This window comes from Magnolia sinica, chromosome 2 (genome assembly GCF_029962835.1).
Source record: "Magnolia sinica isolate HGM2019 chromosome 2, MsV1, whole genome shotgun sequence".
NCBI lineage: Eukaryota > Viridiplantae > Streptophyta > Magnoliopsida > Magnoliales > Magnoliaceae > Magnolia > Magnolia sinica.
Window position 1 is genome coordinate 27122230 of NC_080574.1, and position 11120 is coordinate 27133349.

Below are 11120 nucleotides of genomic sequence, written 5' to 3' on the forward strand. Positions count from 1 at the left end.
CTTGAGCATTTTAAGTTTTGTACTCCTATTTGTATTAGGACATGTGGACAATCCAATCCCACTGATCCAGACTGTTCATTAGGTCCAGTGCATATTTCATGAGTTACCATTCAAATATTACACTGATCTGATAAATATAACCATTTGATCAAATAGCCTTTGATATGAACGGTCAATATCATTCACAAAAAATTGGCCCACTATCCAATTTGATCCATATATTTATTAAGACCCATGGTTATGATTATTTAGAATCACTGATTTTAAGCAGATTTAATCATCCCATCCATGGCTTGGAAAGTGGATGGTTATAAAAATAAGGCCAAATAAAGGATGGATTGGATCATCTGATCAGTGAGAATTTTGCATCACAGCCTAGGGAATGTGTTATTCACTTACTGGATGGTTCAGATTTATCTATGAGATCACTGGAGCATTTCTCAATAAATAAAAGAGATTTATGTGGGTGTATGTTAACACCCATGTTTTTGTCATGTGATCCTTTTTGCTGTTTTTGGTTGGATGGAATGATATAATACTCTTGGCAGCATAGGAAGCTTTCATGCAACATACCTCCAAAAATATATACGGTAGATTGAAGACTGAATCAGAACCGTCCATATAGTATTAAATAATGTCTATGTCCAACCATTTTAAAATCACCATAATCTAACAATCCAAGCCATCATTTTTTTTCTCAGTGACTTATAAACGTTAATTTTTTCAATGCTAATGATCAAAGGGTTAGGATAATCCGAACTGGTAGTTTTTCAAATGTGGCCCATCTGTATTATGAATCATTAAATAGACTGTTCAGATCTACCTTCTACTATGCCACGTGCACGGACGAGAAGTTGGTTGTAGTGGGTTTTCTCATACACTACGTCTCCTTACCCTTGGTGCCAGAAAATACTATTCCGATGACCAAAAGTAGAAAAAAAGGGTGTATGCATCACAAAAGTGGAGGTGTAACTATGTGTTTTTTTAATACATTGAATGGGCTGGTGGATGTTGTTGGAGAAATTCAATGCAAGTGGCCCCACCTTAAATTCAGTTCCGCACAGATAACAGAAAGAAACTATGCTCATAATCCAAACCAATGCACGGAACCTAGAAATTAATATGGGCCGGTGGATGTTGTTGGAGTACCATTAGTCTATGGTCAGATACATATCCACCGCACATTCATGTATATAATCCCCAACCGTCAATTTTGGGAGCTTCTGTCACGGATCGTTTTTGATTTTCAATCTGGAATACTGACTACTCCTTTCAATTGTCCGTTGGACGACCACTCATGAGTCTGATTAAGATAATTTGATCAGCTCCTCTAAACTAGAGCCCACAACCAGGACTGTACATTAGTACTCGTTGACAAACATGAATGCCACGTACAATAGATGCGTGTGCACAGGGATTTTCAGCTTGCCAACCATGAAAATCCTGCTTGTTCCAGTCTTTTTTATTTTTAATTTTTTACACACGCACACACACCCCACACACACACGCTTACACACGCACACACCCCACACACGCACGCCGTGGGATTTCACCATTGATGGGTACTCGAACCCTTGACCCGTTGTTCCAATCTAATTGGACCACGTTATAACACATGGTTTTTAATGCAACAGTGTCAGTGATGATGTGGACCAATTACCAGCAAGCAGAGGATGAGGATGCTGATGCAGATGGCATCTTAGCCAGCACATCCATAGTGAGTCAGGGGTGTACACGAGCTGAGTTAGCTTGTTAGCTCGCTCGACTCCACCCGGTTCGGTTCGAAGCTGAGTTCGAGCTGATTTTTTAGCTCGAAAAAAATTTCAAACCGAGTTCGAGCTTGCCCGAGCTCGACTTGGCTCGGATCTCACGGTCTATCCAAGCCGTTGATTTGACCAGCCCCATAATGGATGGACCATTCCTAAAATATCCTCTCAATTGGTCAAACACTAACCTTCTTATCGTTGACATGCAAATACATGGTTAAAAAGAAATGCAGGGACAAACCACATTCAACAAGGAAAGACAAAAAATAATTAATATTAGTAGGGATCTTTCAATTTCATTTTGGGAAAACGTCGCTTCTTGATGGAGCTGGATGGATGGACGATGAGACCTACATGTACAACAATTCCCAGAGGCACACACTATATATTAAAAAACCAATTATAAAGAAATTTTTCCATAAAAAATCTTATTATCATTTGCTTGCATTTATCACCAACCGTAGTTGACATGAGAGCCCTTTGAGATCATGGACTCGTAGATGTTGGTGTTGAACGATCATCTTGATAATCATCATCCTAATAGCAGATTTTTGCACTTCCCATAAATAGATTTTACCATTTATATTGATAATTGCTAACCAAAAAAAAAAACGAAGGAAAATTAATTAATAAATGCAATGATGCAATGTGGATTGATTGGGCCAAATTTTTGAACCATGCCATTTGGGTTTCAGTTTGTAGAAGTGAGGCCTTTGATCCATCATTCAAAACCATTGATGTGATGTCTTAATCTGGATGGTCTCTAAACCAAACATTCCCTAAGTTCTCTTAGGAGAGAATATTAATGCAACTTGAAATGTTGTGTGTTTCGGCCGTACCGGTATTGGTAACGTACAGGAAATGTGTAATATATCTCCTTACAACATTTGCATTTGACCCCAGATTCTCACATTTATTTCGTTGATAGCAAAATTGTAATGACAATATTTTTAATGCCAAATTATTATTAATATATATTGATGTTGTTGTTTGGATTTAAGAATTTTATTGTATTTATATTAAAAAAAGTGCAATGATTATTTACAGTCTCCTAAGCATGCTTGGATGGCTGGATTCCATCATAATGTGGTGCAATGTTATGGAAATGAGTAATGATTCTCAGTACTACAGTGGCCTGAAGCAAAGCCACATGTAATACAATACTTACTGCAACTTCATTTTTTTTAACATGCATGTGTAATGTACTCAAGTGATTACATACATTTAAATATAATTTGTCTAATATGTGTTATATCCACACCATCTATTCATTTACAACATAAATATTCAGCTTCATCTAGCACTTTCGTGGGCCATGGGAAGTTTTTAATGGCAAGCGTTGGCCCCAACAACTTTCATTGGTGTTGTCAATTTCAATTTTGGATTTGTCTCATCTTTTATTGTCTCTTTCCATAAAATGATAATACGTGTGGATATAACGAATACCTCATGGTGGGCCCATTTAACTATGCCACATCAACGCACCTTGGCCCATCTAAATCAATGGTAATTCTATGAATTATTATGATTTGACAGCTTAGTTTATCTATCAACAAAATATAATGATGAAAGTTTTACTTTATATTACGGTGATATCCAACCATCCAGACAAGCTGTAAATATATTTGCATTTCACTGACAGTTTCTGTATTTGATTTGATGTAGTAAAAAGAGTAAAATAGGGAAATTGATGAAACAAGCTAGCCAATGATATTAATAATAGTAATAATATGAAATTGAGATGAAAATGGACATCCTAATGCAGCCATACTTACCAAACTAAGCCAAGACTCCAATGCAGCACTTTAGTACGGATTAGAGTCCTCTACAACACCTACTTATTATTATTATTATTATTTGCTTGGATCCATCACCACGCCTATATACTATAATAACCATTTTAGAACATGGACCACTAAATGTTGGTGTGGAACCATCATCCTGATGGTCGTATCCTAACTGCTTTCAAAAACTATAAAGAAAAGAAAAGAAAATTAATAAATAAATGGAATGAGGCAATATAGACTGATTAAGCCGAAGTTTGTACATACCGTTTGGGTTTCAGATTGTTGAAGTGGGCCTATGGCCAAACCATTTATGTTGATGGGCCTCACCAGGGATGGCCCGTAAATCAAACATTCCCTAGATTAGAGAAGCCTTTCCCCTAAATAGGAAGTAGAGGTGTACACAGAACTGAGCTAGCTTGATTAGCTCACTAGACTCGACTTGAAAAAGCTCGGTTCAACTCGGTTTGAATCTGAGTTTGAGCCGAGTCAAGCTGATTTTTTGAGCTCGAAAATTAGTTTGAGCCGAGTTAGAGTTGGCCCCAGCTCAACTCTACTCGGATCAAACCCAGCTCAAATTGAACTCAGATCAAACCAGTTCGGTGCCTCAATTACTTTGATATTGATGTTGCTCACCAAGTGTTTGATGAAATGACCCAACGAAGTGTGGCCAGTGGCAAGGAAGGTATGTATATGAAACCAATATTCTTTATATATATATATATGCTTGTGTGTGTGTGTGCGCGCGTGCACGCACGTGTGTGTTGCTTAGAAGGTGTTTGATAAAATACTTGTAAAACCATTGCTGCTGTCTTAAATACAGTGAGATTTTGAAGGTGTAATTCAGGTGTTTGTAAAAATGTTGCACAGGCAAACTCGACCTGATTTTGGCTCGAATCAGCCCAAGCTGTCGACTGAACAGAGCTAAGTTGGCTAGTCAGGATCGAGGACCGAGCCGAGCCGAGTTCGAGCTGAGGTCAGCTAGTGGCCGAGCTGAGTCTCGACTCACTTCGACTTGATGTAAACCCTTAACAGGAAGGTTAAGAGAGCTTTTTTTTTTTAAAAAATTTTATTTTTATTTTTAAAGGAAAACAAACACAGCAATAATGCACATCAATCAAATCCACCGCTAGTCTTCTAACCTGGGCGAGTTTTGGTGCATGGGCCGTCCATGGCGGGACCCATCTTACCAATGATTTGGATCACTGAAACATGGCCCACGTGTACAAACCAAAGTCCAGAAAATGCAAGAAAATGAATAATAGAAGGGTAGGTTGTTCTTACAGGAAAAGATGAATGAATGCACGTTGAAATGTGAACCGAATTCTCTGCTTTCTCAGATGAAATTCAAAAAATCAGAAATTGAGATGGAAATGGACGTCTAAAGGCAGCCGTATTTAGGGCCTGTTGGATTTGTAGATGTACAGGTAAATGGTGGTAAAATCACAGTCATGAGTAGTACCGTCTATTCGAAGGAAGCGGATTGGCTGGTGTACCACACCTAGTTGGTGTAGATACGTGTCGTGCGAAGACTAGCGCCAACGCTCCTTCAGCTCCGAGTTGTACGAACGGTTCAAAGGAGATGAAAGTGACATGGGCCCCACAATGATGTATTTATTATATCCACACCGTTCATCCATTGTTCGAAATTGTTTTAGGGTCCTATTTAGAAAATGAATCATATCCAAAGATCAAGCAGACCACACCATAAAGAGAAGTGGAGATAATGATTTTCACCGTTAAAAATTTCTTAAGACCCACCATAACATTTATATTCCATCCAATATATTCATAAGGTCACAAACTCTTGGATGAAGAGGAAAAACAAATTTCATATTAATCCAAAACTTCTGTGAACCCAAAAGGATTTCAATGGCAGATGTTCAATCCCCCACTAGTTTTTGCATTGTGGTCCACTTGATCGTTAGAACTGTCTTAATTTTAGTCTCAAGTCTGAAGACGAGCTCGCAAAAGGATGAATGGTTTGGATATAACACATATCTCATGATGTGACCCACAAAAAAAATAGTTGATGTGTGGTACACCAACCAATCCGCTTTTCAAATAAGGGTAATTTCGGAAGTGGATATGCTGGTGTGGAAACGGACTGGCTACTCCGTAGAGCTGGGCATGGACCGAGTCGACTCGGTCTGAGTTTTGAATAATTTGACCCGAATTTGGTCCGATCGGGACCGAATCAGGGTCATCTAACTCGATCCGAGTCTGACTTGGACAAGAAAATCGAGTCGGATCGGATTTGGTCAGGTTCGGTTCGGTTGTACACCTGTGGGATTTTGTAAGGGTTTGTAAGAGGAGACTTGAAACACATGGCATACCCGTATATCAATCTAGACCGTCCAAACACCAGGCTCCATCTTAGATAGTGCATATCCAACAAAAACACACTTGCCACAGAACTCTCACCATCCAAACAACAGCCATCAAATAAAAGTTTAACAAATAAATATCCACAGACAGGTATTAGATGTTTCACCCACTGCCATCCAATTCATGTGATTTTTACGACATGCTCAATCCACAATGCAGCCCACAATTTAGACAGTCTTGATCATATTACATTCCTGCCACGTCTACATAGTAATCTAACCATAAAAAACATAAAAAATCAACAGTGTAGGGTTTTAAAAAAGTCGCCCAAACACCAGGCGGTGCAGTGTAACTACCCTAAAACCCTCGGTTCATGTTAACAACCCCTGCTTACCTGGTGCCAAAAGGCGAGCACGTTGGACTTAACAGCGCAGCCAGGCAGCTCGTAATCGTAGAGGCCGGCAACCCCTCTGTAGATCCTGAAAGACGATATGTAGAACAACCGCCTCTCAAGTGTATTCACGATCGACTGACGGAGCGCCTCCCTGCTAGCGGAGCTCCCTTCACCATTACTTGCGGCGACGGCAACCTGGAGCTGGCTTGCGGCTGCAGCGGCCTCCAACTTCAGCGCCTTGAGCGCAGGAGCGATCATTTAGGTAGGGAAAAAGAAGGGAGAGGCCGAGCGATAGGGTAAAAGATTAAGGTTAGGGTAGGGTAAAAAAATAAAAATCTTTTTTATAGCACCCGCTTGAGTCGGGCCTGTTCGATTCGGTGCGGTTCCACTCGGTTCGGGTTTTATGTTCGAATCTGTTCGGATTGACGTCTATCCGGACCCGACCTGAAAAATGGATGGATCTAGAAATCCAGACTCGATCAGGCCCGATCTAGACCGTCGGTTTTGTTCAGAACGGGTCTGATCAGGTCGGAATTGGTCGGATCCGCTAGATCGGGTCGGAAATGCCCACCTCTACTACTCCCCTTGCCACTAGCCAATGGCTGGTGGTCGGTGCTCTGTGGGCCCCACCATGATGTATGTGTTTCATCCATGCCGTCCATCTATTTTTCAAGATCATTTTATGGTATGAGACAAAAAATAAGATATATCCCAATCTCAAGTGGAACACATTAGAGGAAAAAGTGTTGAATGAACTATGACAATTAAAAACTTTTTGGGGGCTAAAAGTTTTGGATCATATCTAGGTATGTATGACCTAATCAATAGATTGGATGTCAAATAAACAGTATAGTGGGCCTTATGAGGATTTTAATGGTGGATATCCAATCACTATTGTTTTCCTGTAATGTGGTCCACTTGAAATTTACATCCCTCTCCTTTCTGGGATCCAGCCCTAAAATGATCTTTAAAAATGGATGAACAGAATGGATGAAACACATACATCATGGTGAGGCCCACATAGCACTGGCAGGGAGAGTAGCCAATCCGTTCACGGCTGGTGTAGCACACGGAAGCCAAATAGCTGTGTATTGACGTGAGCAAGTTTTGTGGGTCTCATCATGAGGTATGTATTATATCCAAACCGTCCGCATCCATTTGGCGAGCTAGTCTTAAGGCTTAAGACAAGAAATAAGATAGATCTAACTATCAAGTGTACTACACTACAAAAAGAAGTGGGGGATTCAACGTCTACCATTGAAACCATTTTAGGGGTTACATAAGTTTTGGATCAATATGAAATTTGTTTTTCCTCTTTGTTCAGGTCGTTGTGACATTATGAACAGATTGGATGGAAAATAAATGTTATAATGGCCCTATTAAGTTTTTCACAGTGAAAATCATTATCCCCGCTGTTATTTGTGGTGGGGTCCATTTGATCTTTGGATATGATTCATTTTTTTGGATAATGCTCTAAAATTATTTCGAAAAATGGATTACCGGTGTGGATATAATAAATACATCACTGTGGGCCCATGCAACTCAGAGCAAGAGGAGCGTCAGCACTCTTCTTCGCACGACACGTACCTACACCAGCTATCTGGTGTGTGGTACACCAGCCAATCCGGCTCCGGGAATTTCATCTCAATTTTAAAGCTAAACTCAATCTATTAAAAGTAGAAATTATTTGGGCTCCACCGTGATGTACATGTTTATCTACACCACCCATTTATTTTCTAGGATCATTTTAGATCATAATCTACAAAATCAGGCAGATCCAAAGCTAGATTGGACCACACCACAGAAAACAGTGTGTTCAACAGTGACCGCCCCTTCCTTTGGTGGGTCCACCTGAGCGTTGGATCTATCCCCATCTATCCCCTTTTTGGGCTCATGTCCTATAATGATCTGACAAAATACATGAATGGCATGGATAAAACATACACAGTACAAGAGATCGCCCTGGATCTGTCCCATTTTAGGGCGAGAAATTTACGACTGTGGACCCCACCTTTTATCATATGGATATTCTTGAAGCAATACAAATTTAACATACGCACTTGACCTCCTCGTACGGACGACAGATTCCAGGACGAAAATACCCCTCCTTTTCTATAAGGGCGTGTTTGGGCGGTGGGATTAGAAGGTATTACGTCGGATGGGATTAAAAAAACACAATTATTACCCATAGCAGGGATTGTTTCCCATTGCCATGAGATAAGATTAATGTCATGTTTTATTTAAGACTATGATGTACCCACCATCATTTGAAATTATTGGGAATAATAAACGTGTTATATCTAAACTGTTTATTTGTTTTGTAACCTCATTTTATGGCATGGGCCTAAAAATGAGATAGATCCAAAACTTATGTGGCCCCAAAGAAGTTTTCAACGGTAATTATTCAATCCCCTTTGCGTTCTATGGAGGGGTCCACTTGAGCTTTAGATTTAGCTGATTTTTTGGGCCATGCTCTAAAATAATCTCAAAAAATGGGTGAACGGTGTGGATATAACCCAAACATCATGGTGGGACCTACACAACTTGCTAACATTAAATATAATTGGCATGAGACCTAATGCAATTCCATCTATCTAATTCCAAGCCCTTCCATTTTTCCCAAACATGAAGTGGAATTGGCACGGCACGGGACCAGATGAATCCCATCCCACCTAATCCCTTCTAATTGGTGATAAATTGAATGGATATACTCACCATCATTTAAAATTATGGAGAATAACACACGTGTTATATCTAAACCGTTCATTTGTTTTGTAACCTCATTTTAGGTTATGGCATGAGCCTAAAATGAGGTAGATCCAAAACTTATGTGGCCCTAAAGAAGTTTTCAATGGTAAGTATTCAATCCCCGTTGCTTTCTATGATGGGGTCCACTTGAGCTTTAGATTTACCTGATTTTTTGGCCCATGCTCTAAAATAATCTCAAAAAATGGGTGGACGGTGTGGATATAGCCCACACATCATGGTGGGACCTACACAGCTTGCTAACATTGAATGAAATTGGCACAGGACCCAATGCAAGTCCATCTAATCTAATTCCAAACTTTTGCCATTCTTCCCAAACATGGAGGGGAATTAGCACAGGACCAGATGAATCCCATCCCACCTAATCCCTTCTAATCCCACTGCCCAAACACACCCTAAACGGATTGGCTACTCCGCCTGCCACCCACCAATGGCGGATAGTCAGTGGTATGTGGGCCCCACCATGATGTATGCTTTTCATCCATGCCGTCCAAATATTTTCCGGATCATTTTATGATATGAGACAAAAAATGAGGTTTATCCAAATCTTAAGTGTACCACATTACAGGAAACAGTGTTGAATGAGCGTCAAACATTAGAAATCCTCCCCTGTCTAAGTTGGGGCCTACTGTGATGTTTGTGAGAAATCCTCCCCGTCTAAGTTCATTCATAGGGTCACAAAGACCTGGATGAAAAGGAAAAACAAATTTCCTAATGACCCAAAACTTCTGTAACCCCTAAAAGGGTTCAATGGTAGACGTTCAATTCCCCACTGCCTTTTACAGTGTGGTCCACTTGATAGCTAGATCTGTCTTATTTTTCATCGCAAGCCTTAATACAAGTTCGCCAAATAGATGGACGGTTTGGATATAACACATATCTCATAATGAGACCCACAAAAATCGGTGGGGAATACAACTGGGTAGAAAAAAAAAAAGTCAGCCAGTTGGGGTTAGAGCTTGGCCTATAGCTACGGATTATAACCATAGCCATAGATGTAGTCCTATGCACTTTTTTCTCTTTTTTATTTTTATTTTTTATTTTTTTTTATTTTTTACATAGAGAAAATTTTTCCCCTTACATTTTTCTATAATACATAATTATGTAAATATGTATATATAAGTATATAAAAATATTTTTCTTTCTTTTAATTCATTTCTTTGTCTATTTATTTAACAAGCATATCTCATAAACTAGAATGATTTACTTAACTTACCACATATGATTTTGGGATAGGAGAAGCTAATTTAGCCAACCAATCTAGTGATTTTCTAAGATTCCATCGGGTCGATGGTCGAAAATCCATTTCATTCAGTTCGTGGTCAATTTCAATCACTTCTTGGTCAAACTGGAAATTCAGTGGGGCAAACATGAAATTGAGTGAGACAAACATGAAATTGAGCAGGGCAAACTAGAAATTCAGTGGGGCAAACATGAAATTGAGCAGGGCAAACATGAAATTGGGACTGAAAGTCGGGCGGGTTGGCTTGGGTTGGTGCTCAACCCTAACCCAACCCAAGGTTTCTATACCTAAACCTTGACCCAACCCAACCCAATCTTGTGTTGGGAATTCTCAACCCTAGCCCAACCCAAGAGGGCTCGACGGGTTGATTGGGTTGGTCGGGTGTATACGTACTAATATTTTCGTTATTACATTTTATTATATTTGAATATAGGACTTATTTTTTGTATCTATGATTTTATTAATTATATATGTGATTATTCATAATAAAGATCTTCCTTTTTTTCTTTAAAAAAAAAAAAAAACAAGCTAAAATATAGGACTACTCCTTTAAAAAGTCATGTAGCATAGTACGCAAGCTATTTGGGAGAGAGAAATCCGGCATATCTTGTTAGCTCGAGTCCTTGGAAATGACGTGGACAAATGAGACCCGACATCACTAGTGTACCTTCTACACAAATAATCTACACTCAATTATAATTTATAAGTAAGTAATATATTGATCGGGTTCAAGTTGGGTCGGGTAACTTGAGACTTCAACCCAAGCCCAACCTAAGTTTTATCGAGTTGGTGTTTGTATAGCCCAAGCTTGAGATCGGACCTGATATATCTTGGCCGAG